A 20,874-nucleotide genomic window follows, 5' to 3' on the forward strand; every position below is an offset into this window, starting at 1 on the left:
TTTACGACTTTCCCGTCGTCTTTCCATCATCCTGAGGGAACTTCTTCCCGTACCAGGATAAATTAATATAGCCTATATAGCTTACCGACAGTGAAAGGTTCAAATCGGTTATTTACTATGCAGCTTTTACAAACAAGCAAATATTCTCTTTTATATATTAAAACAGATAACGTCTTGTATACGATTTCGATAGTGACAGTTCCTCAGTATTTTTCCTTTTCACAACAAACAAATGCTTACACTACAATATTTAACATTGATAGCTAAAATCTCCGCTGTGTGACTCAAAATTATACCAGATTATTAATCGGCAGATTTCCGAAGTTCACGTTACTAAGTTCCAAGGTAAGGCTGCGGCTCCACTGAGGCGGAGACGAGCGGAGCTGAGAGGAGACGTGTGGGGATCGACCAATCACATTACATGCAAAAGACGAGAAGATTTTTATAATGTTATTGGTCGAGAGGAGAAGAGCTGTGAAAAGAGGTACGTGATACCACTGAGGCCGAGACGAGCGCAGCGCTTGACTTTTTCCATCGGCATTGGACCGGAGCGGAGACGAGATGTGGATTTCATGTAATGTGATTGGTCGATCCCCACACGTCTCCTCTCCGCTCCGCTCGTCTCCGCTTGACTGTTTCCATTGATGCGGGAGATGTAGATTTCATGAAATATGATTGGTCGATCCCCACACGTCTCCCCTCCCGGCTCCGCTCGTCAGTCTTGACTGTTTCCATTGAAGCGGAGCGGAGACGAGATGTGGATTTCATGTAAAAATGATTGGTCGATCCCCACACGTCTCCTCTCCGCTCCGCTCATCTCCGACTCAGTGGAGCCACAGCCTAAGATCGCGTTGCCATGAGCTAACATTTTGCACCTGTATTTTGTCGAATAAAAACTGCAACGTAATCGAGTGAGACGAGGATTTTGTTATATTTTTTTATGTAGCAGTAAGCTTTGAGCTAGATATCTTGAATGCTGTTTTAATTCAACAGTCAATGGTTGCTTGAACAACTTTCGTTTATTCCATTTGTGTTTTGCGTATGTGTTGCACGCGTCGTGTGTCGTCGTGTCGCGTGCACATGTGACAAAATAAAAGTCAATTTTGCTTAAAACGACAGTTTAGTATGCTATCTATACTAATATTATAAAGAGGAAAACTTTGTTTGTTTGTTTGTTTGATTGTAATGGATAAACTCAAAAACTACTGGACTGATTTTAAATATTCTTTCACCATTAGAAAGCTATATTATCTGCGAGTAACATAGGCTATATTTTATCCCGGTGCGGGCAGTAGCTCCCACGGGAAGCGGGTGAAACCGCGCGAAAACGGCTACTATTTTTATAAATAAACAAATTTTCATGTCAAGAAAAAAAACGTTAATTTTCTTTCTTTCTAAATGGAAGATCTATTGCTATATACTCCACTTCATTGTATAAAACAAAGTCGCTTTTTCTTTCCCCATGTCCCTATGCATATATATTATATGCATTTGTACGCTTAAATTTTCAAAACTACGCAAACGATTTTCATGCGGTTTTATGAAAATCGTAGAGTGATTAAAGAGGAAAGTTTATACGTATAATAATATACACTAAATAGTGGGGAAATACTGTTATCGAAGCCGGGGCGGGTCGCTAGTTTCATTATAAATGCTATGATTATGTAAATCACTATTAAGACATCACCAAATTCACAAATCAGCCACACCTGATTGATGTTATGATATGAATGTTGAATGTTACATATACTTTATCAGATTATATAAATTCATGCTTCTTCATACATGGTAACAATATTTTGATTTGACTTGTCATGGAAATATTACTGATAATATGTATTATAGTACAATTAAGTAAGTAATTAATCATCTATACTAATATTATAAAGCTGAAGAGTTTGTTTGTTTGTTTATTTGAACGCGCTAATCTCAGGAACAACTGGTCCGATTTGAACAATTCTTTCGGTGTTAGATAGCCCATTTATCGAGGAAGGCTATAGGCTACTTTTTATCCGGGTTCGTGCAGAGGTTCCCACGGGATGCGGGTGAAACCGCTGGCAGAAGCTAGTACATGATATAAGTTTACAAATATCACTAGTTTGCACGTAGGTTTACCCTTTTCCGAACAATTCCTTCCTCCATGCACACAGATAAAAAGTTGCCTATTAATTTTCATCTCTAAATCAGATTTAGTTTCTAAGACAAACAAACGTGAAGCTGAAGTCTTCATTTGTTATACATATTTTTTGCACGAAAACAATCATGGAACAATTTTTTGCTAAATATTGAGATCGAAACCACAGGATGACCTATGTACATTATTTCAGGGGAGTATTTTGTACTTATCACTCTGTGGTACTTCATGGTGGTATTTCATCGTTTTTCTCAACTTTCAGGACATGATGACTGGAAATCAAACAATTATAAGAAATTGAGCATTTTATTCAACATTTATTTACAACTAGCTGTTGCCCGCAACTTCGTCTGCGTGGCAATATAGAAAAGTCAAAATACTACTTATCCCGTAGGTGCATTCTTTCACGTGACAGTATAATTAGGATTAGCACTTAGCAGTCGCATAGATTCATTGATCAAGGTTGTGTTGTGGATGTGACCATTTATCTAAACAAAAGAAGTAAAGTTTATGACGTTGTGAATATCTCTGGATCTAGTCAGCCAATTTGGAAAATTATTACGTATGGTGCGTAAGTAATTTTCACAGGAAACAGCTATTATCTATGTCTATGTGCTTTGAGTCTGACAAAGCTGTCATTTGTACATTTTCTGCAGCTGCTGCGACTAACCAGAAGCCAGAAAGTCTGTCAGTCTTACCATGGATATCGTCTTGTGTAGTTGACTGGATTGAAGATAGGTAGATAGGTAGTCGCTCCAAGCAAAATATTGGTACTCAAACAGATTCTGTGACTGGAAGCCAACACCAACATAGTTGGGGAATAGCTGGATGGATGATAAAATGAGTCATCATCATCAGCAGGCGCATAGGGTAGGATAGTTTCACTTACTCACTATGGTAAGGCTGACCCCACATTAGGCGTGCGCGATCCTCGGGCGTGTGAGTAGCGCGGGTGTCGTAACGTCGCGTTTTGCTGCCCTGCGGCATGTGTGAAAAGTGCAAGCGACGCGCTCGCGGCGAGCACGCTCGAGTTGCGTTCTTACCCCTTCGCCCGCTATCCCCGCCGCCCGCTAAACGCCTTATAAAACGTCAAGAAGAGCGGTGCGTGCGCGCCGCGAGCGCGCTGCAAATGCCGCAGGGCAGCAAAACGCAACGCTCACGCAACGCGCTCGCGACGCACGCGCGGCGCCCGCGCTACTCACACGCCCGAGGATCGCGCACGCCTAATGTGGTGGCCTAAGCCGGGACTCCACCGAAATGTTTGCATTAGTTCACGAATAGGCAAAATGTACGTATCTGTGAGAGTCCATTTCATGTGTTCGTACTTGAAACCTGCAGTTTTGCCAAGATTTTCAGAATGTACGCTTGCAATTTGTCATTTCTTGGTGGAGCCAGCAAATCAAAAGAAACATAAGTGTTGTATACTGTGCGTCACTACCGCACACCGGGAAAATTTCGCTCTTGCGGAGGACGTTTATATACCATATTTTGTGTCACACGTAAACAGGACGACAGTAAGTATCCACCGAAACACTTTCAAAGATCTGATGAACGAACAAATCAGACCTGACTTGGTCACCTGGGGCCAATCAGAGCTCTATGAAGCGATAATACGCTTTGGCTCCTACTGTTATTGTGGTTTCTGAAAATTTATTCACCTCATTCAACGATGAATGTAATTCTGATGGTACTATTAAGAACACTTGCTTAGCGCAGAAGCTGACGTTGGCAGGTCAATTCTTTTGACTTCTCGAATAGGATACCATTGGTTTTTGTGCAATGCACATCTGCAATGCATTCTGGATTAGGATAGGATATAGGTGGATAGGATTTGCAACAGAGAACAATTCTGTCTTTGTGATTAAATGAAATCAAACGTAGTTTTATATAAAAGGTGTTTTTGGGTTCCGTAGCCAAAATGGCAAAAACGGAACCCTTATAGTTTCGTCATGTCCGTCTGTCCGTCTGTCCGTCTGTCCGTCTGTCACAGCCGATTTACTCGGAAACTATAAGTACTACAGTGATGAAATTTGATGGGAATATGTGTTGTATGAACCGCTACAAAAATATGACACTAAATAGTAAAAAAAAGAATTGGGGGTGGGGCCCCCCATACATGTGACTGAGGGATGAAATTTTTTTTTTCGATGTACATACCCGTGTGGGGTATCAATGGAAAGGTCTTTTAAAATGATATAAAGTTTTCTAAAAAACATTTTTCTTAAAGTGAACGGTTTTTGAGATATCAGCTCTCAAAGTCGTAAAAAGTATGTCCCCCCCCCTCTATTTTTATAACTACGGGGTATAAAATTCTAAAAAAAATAGAGGTGATGCATGCTAATTAACTCTTTCAACGATTTTTGGTTTGATCAAAGTATCTCTTATAGTTTTTGAGATAGGTTGATTTAACTGTAATTTACGGAACCCTTCGTGCACGAGTCCGACTCGCACTTGGCCGGTTTTTTTATACTTGGCTCGGGTCTTACTGAGACTGTTCGTAATCGTGAACAGTGTATTTGCGATCAAAAGTTGAAAGTAAGCATGTCTCTGGTATGCGGCGCGTACCTAATTTATACGTTTTCAGACGCATAAAGCATTTTACGTGTGTATGGTATTAAATAGAGAAAGCTCCCATTTCTTATCTGCGCTTTGTATCTGGGCTTGTTTTTAAAGCTACAGAATCCTACATTACCTACCTCACGCTTAGCAGCGCTTGCGAGAGATAGATCCTCATTTCTTCTAGGATTAAGTTTACATATTTTGCATCAGAAAAAATAATTAAGGTCTACTTAATACTACTCACTCAAAGTAATTTGTTTTAAGGCCACCACATTAGCGGAAGATAAGCTAAACTATGTTTATGAAAAAATCCTGATATGAACTCCATCTGTAACTTTAAATGATAATTAATTGTTCCACTAAAGTCATCATTTTTGACATAATGTTCAAAAAACAATTTAGATGGCACCGTTTTAAATTTGGCTGAGAACTATTAATTTTCTTTTCATTAAGGTAATAATTATAGTTGGATTTTGATGTGGCACGGCAAACTGACAAACACTATTGAAATGTCTATCGAAAAATTACACTACGTGTTAAAATATGGTGAATTACGGAAAATACACAACTCCATCTGTTGAAATAATAATCCTCTATAAATAATGTATGGTAATATTGTCATTTACCACCTCGCTCCTTTGACAAATTGGATGTATTTTATTTACCACAGATGGAGCTACTTTAACCTTGGCTAAACAAAATTTTCATTTTTTTTTTCTTCCGAAGTTAAATAAAGGTGTGATTTTCTGTGTAAAGATTGATAATAATAGGCCGATCAACTAATATAAGTACAACATTCAAATGTACAGTTTTGACAAATAGATTGCGTGTCGTAATATTTTACATCTTGAATTCACAAAATTAATCATATCTTTTGATAGAGTGAATCGATTTCGATGAAACAAAAACTAAGTAATACCCCAAGTTACGTAGAATTTTTGTATATAAGCATTGTCTGCATTTAATTCGTAGATTTTACGTGAATCGCGAACAAACAAACAGATAAACAGACAAACAGACAAAAATGACAAAAATGATGGAAATGGGTTCTGTTAGATATCCTTTAAAATGCTGGCTATTTTTTTTGTCAATTTCTTCAATGTACAAAAATTACTTTTCTACAGATTTATTATATGTATAGATGTTCTAATGACTATGAGGTTCACAACAAGATAATGCTTAGAAATTCATTTGTCCTTCTCAGTGTTACTTCAATCTATATTAAAAATATGTTGGGTACCTACTAAATTATTACAAAATCAAGATTCATCCTCTCAAAACACCAACAACACATCAACTGCTTTTCTCCTTACTTTGCTTATTCGATCGCCTATTCAGCACGTATTTCACCAATTTCACAATAAACCCTATTAATATAGTTAAAACTACTCCAAGGTCTAGATACAGTTTCTGATATAAAGGTACAGCAATTGCCGGTGAGCGTAGGTGGGGGGCGCCACGGTTTCGCACCACGAACTCCACCCAATGGGTAAGCGCAACTCCTGGAGGCATTTCTCGGTCGTGGAATAGGTCTGATAGCTCTTTGGCTCTGTTTGTATACCTGTGAAGTTAAGGAAAGAATATGTTTTTTTAATCAGTACAATGCCCACAATCTCTTCTGTAGAATTGGCAGGCGCTGAGTGAAGTCTGTGGACGTGGTCAAAAGGCTGGCCTATACTTTGGCCACTGAATCTGCATTGCCATCCAGCTTGGCAATGCGGCCAGCCTTTTAGGCACGATGATACGTAGTTATGTTCGTACAAAGTATGTATAATGTGCAAACCAACTTTTATTATTTTGAAAGTTAGCTATGCTATGTACAATGCAGGCTAGCATTGTCAACCAGGTTATTGATCTCCCGTTAATTTCAACAGACTTGTTAAAAAATGCTAGGTACTCTTGATTTTGTTACTATAAGGTCACAGCTCTACATTGTAACTCCCAATTCAGTTCAGTTGTTGTCAGTCAGAAAAACTTACGTTTTATCTGTCAGTATCTTCCTGACAGCTGCATCAAGCTCAGGAACCATATCTTCGGCCAGGGTTACTTTAATACCAAATCCCTTTGCCTCCACGGAGATCATGTTATAATGCTGATCAGCCATCACTGGTAGACCGACCAGAGGCACTCCGTAGTGGATTGCTTCTGAGGTGGAAAGCTGACCTCCATGGGTGATGAAGAGTTTTAAGTTTGGATGAGCTGGAATGTGGAAAAGCAATGCTCATCTTTTGTGGATATTCAAGTTAAGTCCGAAGTCCTCATCAATAAAATGGCTTTTTGCAGACTGGGTCAGAATTTTATTTAACCCTTATAAAATCACTACTAGAAGAGCACCAATAAAAAGGGATTTATAGTACATTTCGTAATTAATTTGAGAAATTCGTGATCCAGATGTACATAGGTCCCTTACAATTGTAATGAAAAAAAAAACTCAATCACGATTTGAATCAAACTTGCATATTAGAGATGTGACTTCATTTTTTAAAATAATATAGGTATGAAGAAAATCATAGCTTACCCAAAATACTAGGCTGAGGTGCCCATTTGACTAAATGAACATTTTTAGGTACATCAGTCAAATCACTCTCAAACTTCCAAATTACTGTCTGTTCATATTTGCTGAACATGTCCAGTAAAGACCTCTTCATTTCTTCCGACATTCCATCGCTCTGAACTATAGAACCCATGCTAAAGTAAATGACGCCGTTTTTAGCTTCATCCATTAGTTTTTGGAGATTCTGAAATCATAATGAAAATATGTAAGCCATCGAATTCGGCAGATGATTAAAGTGATGACCAACTAATTTTACGGCAGTGGAATTTAAAAGGTGTGTGGCCATTTCATATCTCAACTACTTGTGAGAGTCACGTTTGATAGGCTAAGATTATAGAAGGTAGGTATAGGTTCTAGGAGTTATAAGATGCAAGTATTAATTATAAATAAGCACGTTTGCACTATTACAAGTTTCTAGCACGCGATGAAACAGCTGTGATCTCCAAAGATTTCCTGCGAATATTTGGGGCAACAGACTAAACGTTTAGCACGTGCCAAGCAAGCAACTTAGTTTCGCTGCAGTAAGCAAACGAAGTTAAACCAAGCAATTCCGCAGTATAAGATTATAGCTGGATAAAAATCCACAGAGACCTAGCGTGCCGCTTGATTCCCTATTGTTGTACGTAAGTCCTTTGAGCGGGTGCAAAGATTAGAGAATAAATTCCGTCCGCGTTGCTTTTGGCCCAGTTCAAGCGCTCAGATTTTATTTTACCTAAGGGAATTGGCGTGATTACGTATTAACAGCGTCGGTAAGGTTTAGGCGTGTGCCGCACTGGATAATGTCTGTCGCCTCGAGATAATCGCCCAAAAATATTACGCCTCCATGCGACGCTTTCGCTTGTGATTTTGATAAAAAGGCCGCGATATTGTCATTTAAATTCAGTGCAGTACTTATCGGTAATGTCAATCCTTCTTTAAATATATTTAAAAGGCTGCTTCATTTTTATTATCATGTTGTATTAAGAATGTCTTTACTACCATTTTATTTTTATAAGCGCATATTACTTTTACCAGCAAAAACAAGGGCTTACTTTTGGCAAAGGTTTCGTCTTTTCTATGTGGTATCCTGCAATGTTAGCAGCATTTTGGGGCAGTTTCATCCTCCTCCGATATTTCATCCTCCGATGGATGGATGGGCATTTAGCAACATAAAGGATCCGTTGTACATAGCTTCTTCGTATGATGGCATACTGACTCCTCTTTTGGCGGCTATCTCAGGGTAGATACTGTTGTAAGCCCACTTTTCAAATGGATAGTATATTGCTCTACAAGGAAAAGGATCATAGTGAAAAGATCTAACGAGTTCTTGAATCAATATGGCTGATGGAAAATTATTCGTAACATGTTTGGTTCAGATAAATATTTCAAATCTTGTATGGTGTTTACAGTTAAAATAGCTATGTTCAAACATTGATAATAATGATTATGAATAAATTATAAGTCATCATGACTTATTTCTTTCTTAATTGCATTGATAACATATTGCTGCTTACCCTAAACATTTGAACGGTTGGTTGGTGAACTGTCTTTCCTGACTCATTATGATATTTAACAACAGTGTCATCACTTATTCGTAATTGATGTAATAAGGTCTTCATTACTAACATTTGAATGACTAGACAAATTGTAAAAATACTTACTTTAAGCATTTTACGTTAGTTAAAAATCATCAGTTTAAATATCAGCATGATCAATAGAAACTATACGTCGAGAAGGCTATACACTTGTACATTACACTATTATTATTATTTTACTTACAACTGCACATTTCTCTTGACTATCTTCCAAAGTCCTTCAACTCTTTGCCAGAAAGTCAAAGGAATTCTGTTATGTGAGAACAGGTCCAAAGTATAAGCTGGATTGGAGATTTCGTCTATCAGCCTTAAGGCTTGCCAATGTGGTTCTGTAGAACATGCCCAAATTAGGGGACATTCGAATAGCGCTGGAATTCTGTAAACAATTGAATAACAATAAAAGAAAATATAAAAAAAAAAAGTTGATGGGACAACGAGGATATTATCTAGGAGCGTTAAAAATAACTATATTTAAGAGCCAAATAAACGGTCGGCGGACAGTTGATCCGATGAATAGCAATATTTTTTTAAAGAGAATCTTGGTTGGGTCCATGTTTTCAGTCAGTATGATAGCGGCTAAATCCCTGATCTTAGTAATGTGGTCACTACCGTTCATTTTCATACTGACTAAAAGAGTGCAGTGTTCGAGTACCTAAGAAAACGCACGAGGATACGCTGTTATTGAGAACATGCCTGACACTATGATTGAACCATTATAAAAACTCTAATTCGAGGTCACTGCTTTGCTTGAAGCTCGAAATAATCAAGCAATTGTTTTAGGACTTTGTACAAAGTCCCATTTGGCCATTTTGTGCAAGTCATCGTTATAAGCGATCTTTGTGTTTAAACTTATTTATGAAGTTGTTTTTCCTTACCCAACAGATATTTCTGTGAAGAACCATTCTAGGACAACAGCATCAAACTTTTCTTTGGGATCACTCAATAACTTGACGACATTTGGGTCAGTCAAGAAGTTCTTATGCATCGTGAAAACGAAGTAGAAGAAAAACACAGACTCCTCAAAGTTCTTTTTGCCAATCATATTCTTGAGTTTGAAGGCATCATCTGGAACGTAATAAGGCAGCATTAATATCATCATCATCATGTTAACACCTATTGCCGTCCACTGCTTTATAGCTATAGGTAGGTCTTCCGTCGTGAGTGCCAACCATCCCAGTCTTAAGTTCAAGTAGCAATGTTACTAAATTACAAGATGTTGTAATTTTACCAATATAAACTGGAAATTAGCTCCATTAAGACGCCACCGTGATTTTGATAGCCGTTTGCCATGCCAAATTATAGGACTACCCGCTTACCAATGGATCTGAAATTTTGATATAGGTAAATTGATATCTTTATCTAGATTCTGCCAGAACGAAAACACGATACTGATAATTTTACTCGATCATAATTAATTCCGAAAACACGTCTAAAAAAGTACTATTTTTGAAATTACAAGGAAGTTACACTATCTTTAAGTTTCAAAATTACTCTAATATATTCTTAACATCAATATTAACGTTCTGTCAAAGTCATTTTTCCATAACTGTTACCAAACATTTTTAATTAAAGTTTTAAGATATTGGATTTTTTGAGCGGCAGCGATCATGATAGACGCTACGCAATTCTGAACCTTATGTCCGTGCTCTAGCGATTGATACACAATGTGTACGGAGACGAGCCAGTCCGGCGATAGCCCTCGTCGAGGTCGGACCTGCGCATGTTGTCGCTCCGGCCGTAGGTATAATAATTTGTGACGATAACTCAGATTTGCGCGCGGCCCTGTGTGCGTCGGCTTGTAAATATACAACTTTCGCTCGTGTGACAGTGACGTCGTCCGAGCATGACGTGTTCTTATCGCTTTTTGTTATGGGTACAGTCGTTTACAAAAATGTCTAGTTGTTCACGAAGAAAATGTTTAAGGAGTCAGGTAGCGTTTCAAAAAATGAAACAACATCCAAAGCTTTTTATTATTACATCTTACAGTTTTTCATTCTTTTCTCATAAGTTTTTTCAAATTGACATTGACAGTATCTAAGAAATAAATGAGGTGAAATATCTAAGATGAATTAAATACTCCTTACATATTTTCTAGCTCGGGGTACGAGGACAATAAATAAAAGTGTGGACTTGATTTTTCAAGTAGCGATTCAGAATCATTATAAATAAATGAATATTTTTATTGGGTATTAAACAAATCAAAAACTAACTTAATAATTTCAATAGATATTTACACAGATAAATAAACATTAAATTACGTAATAACTGTTTTTCCTTAAACAGCCGTAACCCCTAAATAACTGTATTTGTACCCGACTGTACCTCTTGTCACGCACACAAAGTCACTGTATATGTACAAGGGTTACCCACACATAACCGCGCGCAAGACTGAGTTGAACTTACTATAAGCACTCTGAGAACAAAAAATCTATGGAGACCGTGTTATACTATAAATTCTTTTTTTTTACATTATATTATTATTTATATTTCAGTTTTAATAAATATGTTTAAAAATGAATTACTTAGCTTCATTACTTCTTTGATACCTTACAGCTTCACTACATACATTTATAGCATACATAACACACAAGATCTGCGACGCTTTTATTCCTTAACCACTTAATTTTTACTAGCTGTTTAACGCGATTTTAGCCGCATTCCCGGGGAATTTCTTCCTGTGCCCGGATAAAATATGGCCTACATTCACTGGGGATAGTGTAAATCTCTAATTGTGAAAGCAAATCAAATCAGTTAAGCAGTTTCAGAGCTTATACAATCCACAGAAATAAACAATCAAATCTTCCCTCTTTATAACATTAGTATAAATTATTTAACACTGGTCAAACGCTTTCATTTGATACCCATATTGAGAGAGCTATAAAAAAACAATGCAATTCAGCATTTTCTGGTGGTGGCTATCTTGGACTTTAAATAATATTATACATGATTCTACATACTAATCAAGCCCTTTCATTTGATATCCATACTGAAGGAATTGTAAAAAAAATATGTTATTCGCCATTTTGTGGCGGCGGCCATCTTGGGCCGATATTCACCAAATAAAGCTAGGAACACTCCCGATTAATTTCATTTCAAACAAAAAAACCTAAATACATATCGATTCATCCGTTCTGGATATACAAACACACATACACGACACACCACACATACATACACACAACCATACGCGTCCAAATTATCATATTACTCTTCATAAAAAGTTTTCATTACAAATAATTTTTGTAAGTACAACAAAAAAAAAATCCGATCAAAAAATAAAAAACTTAGGTAAGTTGCGGCTCCCTATCTTCCCTGTTCGGTTCTCCTGACCCCGCGCTGACCTCGGCGTGTGCGATTGGCGCGAAATTCAAATTTTACACATTGAGTGAAGAGTATAGCTTGCGCGACGCGATAGACGCGGAAGTGTAGTGGGCGGAGCTATCTAAAATCAAAAAATCCGCGGTGCGGTCTTAATAGAAATAAATACGCAATTCATTAGCATAGTAAGTATTAGCATGGTGTAGATGTATAGGAAGACATGTTTTAAACGTGTCATTGATTGGAACCTGCCATACATTTTAATCAGTCTTGAACCCTTCCTTGATTGATTACAAAGAAACAAATGTAACGATACTTATCTATTTATGTCATTTTTTTAATGAGTAAAGTTTGGTACTTTATCCGGGGCGGGAGTTACAAAATGTAAATGACTTAGGGACCGAATGAAAGCTAATCTGTATGAAAGCTGTTAAAATAATTTCTGAATCATATACTTATTTTTTAAACGAAGTTAGAATAAATTCATCTACAAATTAGTACATTTGTATTGGTTATCAAAGTTATTTTATTTAACGACATTATTTTAATTATAATTATTTACATTGTAACGGTTTGACGCAATATTCTCAATGATGATAAAATTATGGGCTCGATTTATTTGGTCGACATGGTTTATATTATTTATTTGCATTCCACAATGTATAAAGTAGGTGTTACAATTTGGCTTAGAGCTACGTACAATTGTGGATCCTGTAGTGCACAAAAAATAAAATAAAACTTATAACTAAAATTATTATTATTAAATCTGTAGAAAACAATATATGTATATAAAAAGACCATATTCTTATAGGAACAAGCGTGAGACTAGTTTCGACCAATTGCCTAGCGAGGCTATACTCTTCCTATCGTAAACACATATTCCTTTATAGACCTTCAGATAGGTACAATATTTATTTGATGTATTTCGTTTCAAGAAACAATAAATTAAAAAAAATAAATACAGATTTTTGCTCATAAGTATGAAAAGGTAAACTTTGTTAATTATTAAATTATTTAATTCATAATAAGCCGTAGTCTACTATTATGTCTAAAGATAAATGATACCAAATCATACCGGCAAACTAGCATCATCTAAGTTCCAAAAAATTAACAAAATGAATTATACTAAAAATACTTTGTAAAATCATCTTACTTTATACTATTTAACACGCACACAAATAAATCACTTAATTTTGAACTCAATTATTAATCACATAAAGTTTATTTTGCTTATTATTTTACAAGTCATCACACAACATGGACCACGGTTGATGGTTCTAACTGAACTGAATACGAGAGCAACACATTAATATAAGTATCGTTAGTAGCCCACGGTTGATAATTTACGAGATGAAACATGACACAAACATAAAAAAACTAATTGGAGTTACGTCATAAGAGTTTGTTAATTATTGACTGATATGGTTCAGTTCATTATTTTTGGAAGACTTTGGATTATTAACTCATTTGGAGAGATTAGCGACTGCTTTAGAATATTTTATTTTTTGGTAAACAGCTTTCCGTAGCCGGATGAAAAATAGCTGATGTTTGAACTACTAGTAAGATCAATTAGAATCAGTTGTTTTTGCATGATAAGTAAAAATAACACAAACTTTCTTCTCTTTTTTCTTTTATAGTGCGGTATGCCCATCAGGTTTCTATGCAAAATTGAAATCAACAATGCTGTTTGACACCAATAGTCAAATAGGTATGGCAGAACAACAAAAGGCCTTTCAATCAAATGGTTTGTTCTCTGTGAGTGACGTTGACTATAAAGTTCTGTCTGTTGTCTTTGCTATCTTTGAAAATTGACAAAGCTATGAAAGCTTCGGAACAAGCTGTATTGAAGAAATGGTGGAGCTTTTCCGCTTTCTGTTAATAGATTGGTCACTTTAAACCAGGCTACTATTAATTGCCTATTTTTTTAATATTATTGAAATAAAACGTGTTCCTCCAGGTTTTCACCAAGCCCTTAGGGAAATATCGGAAATAATAAATTTCCAAACTGTAAAAGTAGCCCTTGGCACTAAATGAAAAATACTGATATTTTTCCGCTATTGTAGGGTCCTAAAAACAAAAGTGTTGGAATATTTTTATTTTCGCCTGAACCCTTACTGAACTATGTCTTGGAACATATGCATACATTTTAAGACACCATGATCCCAAATTGAGGTAAGGAAAGAAACGATGCTATAAACTAGTTCATTCACCCCTTCACCCGCATCTGTCTTTCAAACTCCCAACCTTTCATCATACTTAACACCATAGAGACTTCAAACAACCGGAGGCGTCATTGTTGTTTCTTCTCTTAGGCCAAAGGTACCCGACCACCGACTCAAGCATATGTTTACATGTGTACATCGAGATTAGGTTTGTGGTGGTCAATTTTACGGTGTCCGTGCGTAAAGATGGCATCGCAAGATGTTTGAGTGAGCTATCATAATGCTGTGTACTGTACTACTGACAAAATTATAATGACGGTGTTCTCACATGCTCGCAATTGTGCCCGGAACTTCTCATAAAAGATGGGACACCAGCGACAATTATCACTGCGGAGTTGAAGCAGTCGCCGTGGCCGAGAACGGTTTGGAGTAATCATGAACATCATTCAACTAAGTCATAATTTTAATACTAACTATTCTAAAAACTATTCTAATAATTATAATAATCACTACAATAAATATAAAACTACTTCTAATCCAACACAGCAGGAAAATCACAATTTACACGTAAATGAGATGGCACCTGCCAACGATGATAACAATAAAAAAAACGTATACTGCCCTAGATGTAGATCTCAAACACATTCTTTGGGTTCATGTCAAAAGCCTCGTTTTCTTATCTGTTTTAAATGCGGAAGGAAGGGTGTGAAGTTTCCTGACTGCCCTAATTGTAATGCAGGGTTAGCAAAAAACTAAATCACGCGGGTTGCAGAGGCAGTACTATCTCCAATTTTGATAAAAGTGATTGGGAAAATTGGCTTAGTACCGTTACTAAATTCTTTTCTTGCTATACTGTTTCTTCAATCCGTGATACTCAAACAGATTACACTCGACCGTATGTTTCTGTTAGGGTTAATGGTAAAACTATTACTGGGTTACTAGATACAGGTTCTGCCGTTACTATAATGGGGAATAATTTTGATAAGAATTTCAGTTCCCTTACCCAATGGAACATCTGTCAACCTTTGACTTTTGTTGCTGCAGGGGGACAAAGACTTTCATCTATGGGTTCTGTCTCCTTAACTTTTGAATTTGAAAGTCAATCGCACAATTTAAACGTGCATATTATATCAGAAATCAAAAATAATTTAATTCTAGGCATGGACTTTTGGCGCAAATTTGGGTTGTTTCCTAGCCATTTAAATTCTATAAAGTTTTTAAATTCATCGGACGCTCAGTTAGCTGAATTAAGGTCAGATTGTTCTGAACATCTACAGTCGTATGATCATCTAACGTTAAGTCAGAAGACTACAGCTGACAATATCATATCTCAGTTCCGAGAGATATCATACGAAAAGCGAGGTCTGGGTCGTACTTCTTTGATAACTCATTCCATTGACACTGGGAATGCTGCTCCCATTCGTCAAAGGTACTACAGAATGTCTCCAGAGAAGCAACGAATTTTAGTAGAACAGCTGGATGAGATGCTGAAGGATGATGTGGTTGAGCCTGCTGAGAGTCCGTGGTCATCTCCAGTACTACTTACACCTAAAAAAAATGGCGAGACGGCCACTAGCACGACACCGCGAGCCGATACAGTACTGGTCTATGTTGGTTTTTAACTCGCTGGTATATCGCATTTAATTTTATCCTAAATTAACTATTGTGCTTTTAAAATTACTATTAGAATCAGTGTATACCCCAGATCGGGGTTCAAGTAACAGACTACCTCCAGTGCACCTACCGTAGTGCACCTACCTAAAGTGCGCCTATCTACGTGCTGTGTCTACCTACGTGCCTGTGCCTACCTACGTGCCTGTGCCTACCTGCGTGCCGCGCCTATCTACGTGTCCTGCATCTACCTACGCGTCCGGCATCTACTAGCGCGCTGCACACCTACCCCGCCTGACCGCTGCCGAGCTGCCTGACTATACAGGATAGTGGTGTTTCTATAGCGGGCCAGAACTTAACGCGTGCTCGATATTTCTAAACTCACTCCCGGCTCTGCCCATATCTTTTTATAGAATATAGACTTATACTAAATTACTAAATTTCTTTTTTTATTTTCTACCTACTAGTCTACCTACCACTAATCCAAACGTCACAGTGACAGATTTATTCGCATAGAGATTAGTGACCATAGCGGTTCCGGTTAGTTGCATGCTCTAAGTTTAGTACTTAATATTATGGGCTCACTATATGAGGACCGGTTTACGACTGGCTGCTGGAGTAAACCGAGTAAACCCTTTTTGTTTCTGCGCATCCCGAATCTACCGCAGTGGAGCCCGCGTTAATGGATTCCGAAAATTCTGATTTAAGTTTTAAAATGTATTTTAATGTTAAAGTCTGTAACATGAAAGGCCGATCAGGCCAAATGAGATGTTCCTCTTTTTTTGCAATGTAAATTTTCTAGGTAGATTTTACTTTGATAGACTTCAAAGTACGACTTTTTTCTACAATTGTCTCTTATTTTGGCAAGCTGTTGTATGCAATAGGGTTGCTTCTGTATCAACAAATGAATTGTAAGAACCATTCTTGCTACTGGCACAAAACGTAACAAAGAGTATACTACCTATATAAGTATGTACGTATGCCTTCCGTGGAAGGATTACTTCGCTACTTTGATGGTCTCCTTCTACACTGTTCGACCAGGTTTTAGAAGATCTAAAATGATCATTCTGTTGAAGAGCTTTACAATTTTGTCACTCCATTATTTAAAGAAGAAAACGCTCACTTTGATATGACAGAGTATCTTAAATTCGGCAAGCATTAGACCACCATGAGACCTAATCATACGTCGAACAACTGTGGGGGCTATGAATGAAAAATGACAAGGTATAATTTAACCTGCGGATTACGTACTGTTGGTCAGTTTAATTAAACATCCGGTATTCGTTTATATCTAAACACTCAAAGGCTTTACCAGTTCTATTTGCATGGAGCGTCATAGTGGAAAGCAATTGGAAGCGCCTGGCACTCCGTTCGTAGCAATCTGAACGGACGCCGCTGTTTCACGGTGCCTTATAGTTCGTAAAGGCTCTAGAATTTCTAGATGTTCCAATACAATTTTTGTATTTGTTTTTTTACAATTGTTTTCTATTGATATTGTTTTTAACCGACTTCCTAAAAAGGATGAAACCGACTTCTAAAAACACTAAAAATCTCTTAATTGCATCCGTCTTGAAGTCGGTGTCGAAATAAACATAGCTATATCCTCAAGACACCGAATTCTAGACCGATGTACTGCCTAATAGACTTTTTGTTGCTTTTGAATGTTGTTAGAAGTCATTTATTCTTGTAAAAAGTTTTTTGCAGTGAAACTGTTGAAAATGTTCAATTAAATAATTTAACTTAATTATTTAATTGAATTATTCAAATGAATGTTACACATGTATGGTATAATAGTAACGTTTTTACTACGAAAACCTAAGAGAACTAGATGTGCCATTGGTTTGTTAATAGAAGTCAAAAATCTTTGTCAGCGGCTTCTAGTTTATAGGATTTTTACAGGCACTTGAGAACGTTTTATAGCTCTTTACTGAGGTTTATAGTGTACGGAGGTGCTAACAAATCAACTATTGATAACAGTAGTAGTTTTGTGGCTAGCAAACAACAATTTGCTATCATCTCAGAGATAGGTCAAGAAATCAAGGAAATGATGCTTTTTATTTTGTCATTTTTGCTAAAATTAGACAACTAAAAACCGATAATATATCAATCAAAGTTAGTCATATTAAACTAAGCCAGAAAAAAGTAAAAATAAAGAAATTACTCAAGTATTAATAAAATAATTTATTCAAATGAATGAAGTTTTTTTTTGTAAACTTTAAGGTTCAACACTCGTAAATGTAATTTATTTAACTTTCAAACCAATTTGATTAAATATTTAATTCACTTTGTTTGATTTGTTTTCAATAAAAGAAACTCAATTTGTTTATTTATTTAGACGTTTACTTTAAAACGCAATTATAAATACCACACGAATTCAAAGCTCTATGTCCAGAATTAAAAAAAATATGATATTTTTAAATGAAATAAGTTTATTTGAAAATCTAAATAACCTAATCTATATTAATTAGTTTTGAACCATAATTTAAAAGTACGGGAGAGGCCTACTTTCGAAACATCATCATTTAAAAAGCCTTAACCTAATACGGTGAAATTGAGTGCTGAGGGAATATTTTAATCTAAGTAAAGGCGGATCTTAGAGAAGAAGAGTCTGGGAATTAACGAAGAGTAAAACATCAGCATAAGCTTAATCCTTTTCGATGTGAGAGGAGGCCTGTGCCCAGCAGTGGGACCATAAAGAGGCTGTAACAGTAACAGTAAAACATTAGATTTTTTACCTCTTATCCTTGGTATTTTATATCAACTTTTGTAGGTACTTCTAGTCAAAATAATTCCATGTCAAGGTGCAACATTTTAAGCATTCAAAGACAGGCAGCCTGTTAAAGGTTTGATGAGCTAAGCACTTTGTTTCCAGATCTGAGATTCCAATACAGTTAACGTTTTTTATTTGATTACGAGCGTCAGTAAAACGGATTTTATGTTCCAGTTCAGATTCTTTGTTACAACTCGTGAGGTGTTTTAAGTCTGGATAAACAAGTTTTTCCATGTGTTTGTAATCGTCAAAAGGATTTCATGATTTTATCTCTCTAGGTATGTGATGGGTGCATTTGTGTCGTTTATGATGTAATATTCATGGAAAGCATATGCTTGCATGCATATATTTCTTGATGTTCACTGAAGTTATCTTGTACCTATTTCCATCAAAGAAGGACTCCTGTTTCTATTATAATATAAATAGAATTATCATCAGCAGCCTTTTTGTCGTCGCACTACTGGCCACGGGCCGACTCACACAGCGAGAATTCAGCGTTAATCAACACGCTTGCTCAATGCAAGTTGGTCATTAATGAATGTTTATTATCACATGAGGAACGAAAAATTCAAATCTAATTTAGTGACGTGCGTCACACATCAAAACTAGACCTATCATAAAGCTACTAGTAATACTTATTGACAAAAAACTTACAAGAACATTACAACGAAAATTCAAAATCAAACATGCATAACATCTATAACTGTCAGTTTAACAGTAACAACGAGACTTGTGAGCCGAACCGACACTACGTAAATACGGAGCAGAAAACTGATGTGGTTCATCGTCTTGTGTTATTGAGTTTGGGTGTGATATATACAGATCAATAGAGTCACCAAAAGTTAGGAAAAATTGAGTTTGTGTATTAAAATAGCTCTAAATGTAAAAGTAGCTCCACGTATGTTCGACGGAGTTCAAACTAATTTGTTTCTTATACCGACAGATAAAATTCCAAAGAATAACTGAAGTACTGTATGGACGGACACTTCGATAAAATAAAACTATTTTATTTCATTTGAAAGTGACAAAGATATTAGTGCCTTTGGAATATCAATTTTACAAAGGACAGCCGAAAAGCACACATCTTTCACCACAAAATATGCCTCGTTTATAGGTGAAGCATTGCAAAATTATTTTTTAATAATCATTGACATGCTATATCATGAGTTATCAGATTTTACTTAATCAAAAATACAATCAACAGTTGTCCATCCATTCTGTCGGTATGTCACACTAGTGTAACAGACATTTGTATTGATGAGTGAGCACGGCGCGAAAATCCAATGTTTTCATATCAGCCCATTGAATAACTCGACCTGAACTAGAAAATACACTCTTTCAGCTCAGTTCAGACTCTATTTATGCCATAGTTCGGCAACGTTCGGAATTTTACTGAAATGGAAAAGGTACGCAAGGATATTATAGAATATAATAAGATATAGAAGTTTCGAGACGCCGAACTTTATTCCTGCATTTTTATCTAGACAGCACAAATATAATGAGATCATGAGGCTTCTCGTTAGGAACAATATCGGGTAACTACATTATTGGTTTCATGTCGAAATGACTGGTTATTTTCATTGGAGCGGAAAATTGGGAAATCTTTTGATGTTTATTTGTTTTTTTTTCGAAAATTGTAATCGTATTATTTGTGGCGTATTGTTAACGTTAAATTATATATAAGATGTATATATGTACCTACTACGTCGATGAACTATGTAGAGATATGGTTTCCCGCAAATGACTGTAGGTATACCAAAATAAAAAGCCTTTTTGATTAAACCTGTAAGAAAGACATAAAAATATTTGTTCTGCATCGAAATTGTTCCTCTACAATGGTGATTGAGGCATCTGTCCACAAAAATACCAATTCCGGACATTTTATTAAAAAACCGAACATTACCATCCAAAACTCATTAATGGACCGTACCTAAAAAGTCTTTCTAAGGCCTTAATTACGTAACACGAGCACCTCATATTAAATTCCCACAGAAAACGTTGTCCAGTCCTGTGCAAACCAATCGGGCTGCCACAAACTGGCAATCTCTCGATGGCGTTTAAATTAAAACGGCGGCCGATTGAATCGATACGGCTGTTAGGAATTCGTTCACAATGAACGTGGTGATATTTTAATCGATGGATTCATTTGTTAGAGGTATGGATGTGGGTCAAGCATGTTATCATCTGCCTAG

General features: G+C 36.5%; 1 pseudogene; it reads right to left on the bottom strand.

The window, feature by feature from the left end:
• Window positions 1-5,748: 5,748 nt before the first annotated feature.
• Window positions 5,749-9,987, bottom strand: LOC124640532 (annotated as a pseudogene).
• Between the last annotated feature and the right edge of the window lie 10,887 nt (window positions 9,988-20,874).

The sequence above is a fragment of the Helicoverpa zea genome, chromosome 21 (assembly GCF_022581195.2).
Source record: "Helicoverpa zea isolate HzStark_Cry1AcR chromosome 21, ilHelZeax1.1, whole genome shotgun sequence".
Lineage (NCBI taxonomy): Eukaryota > Metazoa > Arthropoda > Insecta > Lepidoptera > Noctuidae > Helicoverpa > Helicoverpa zea.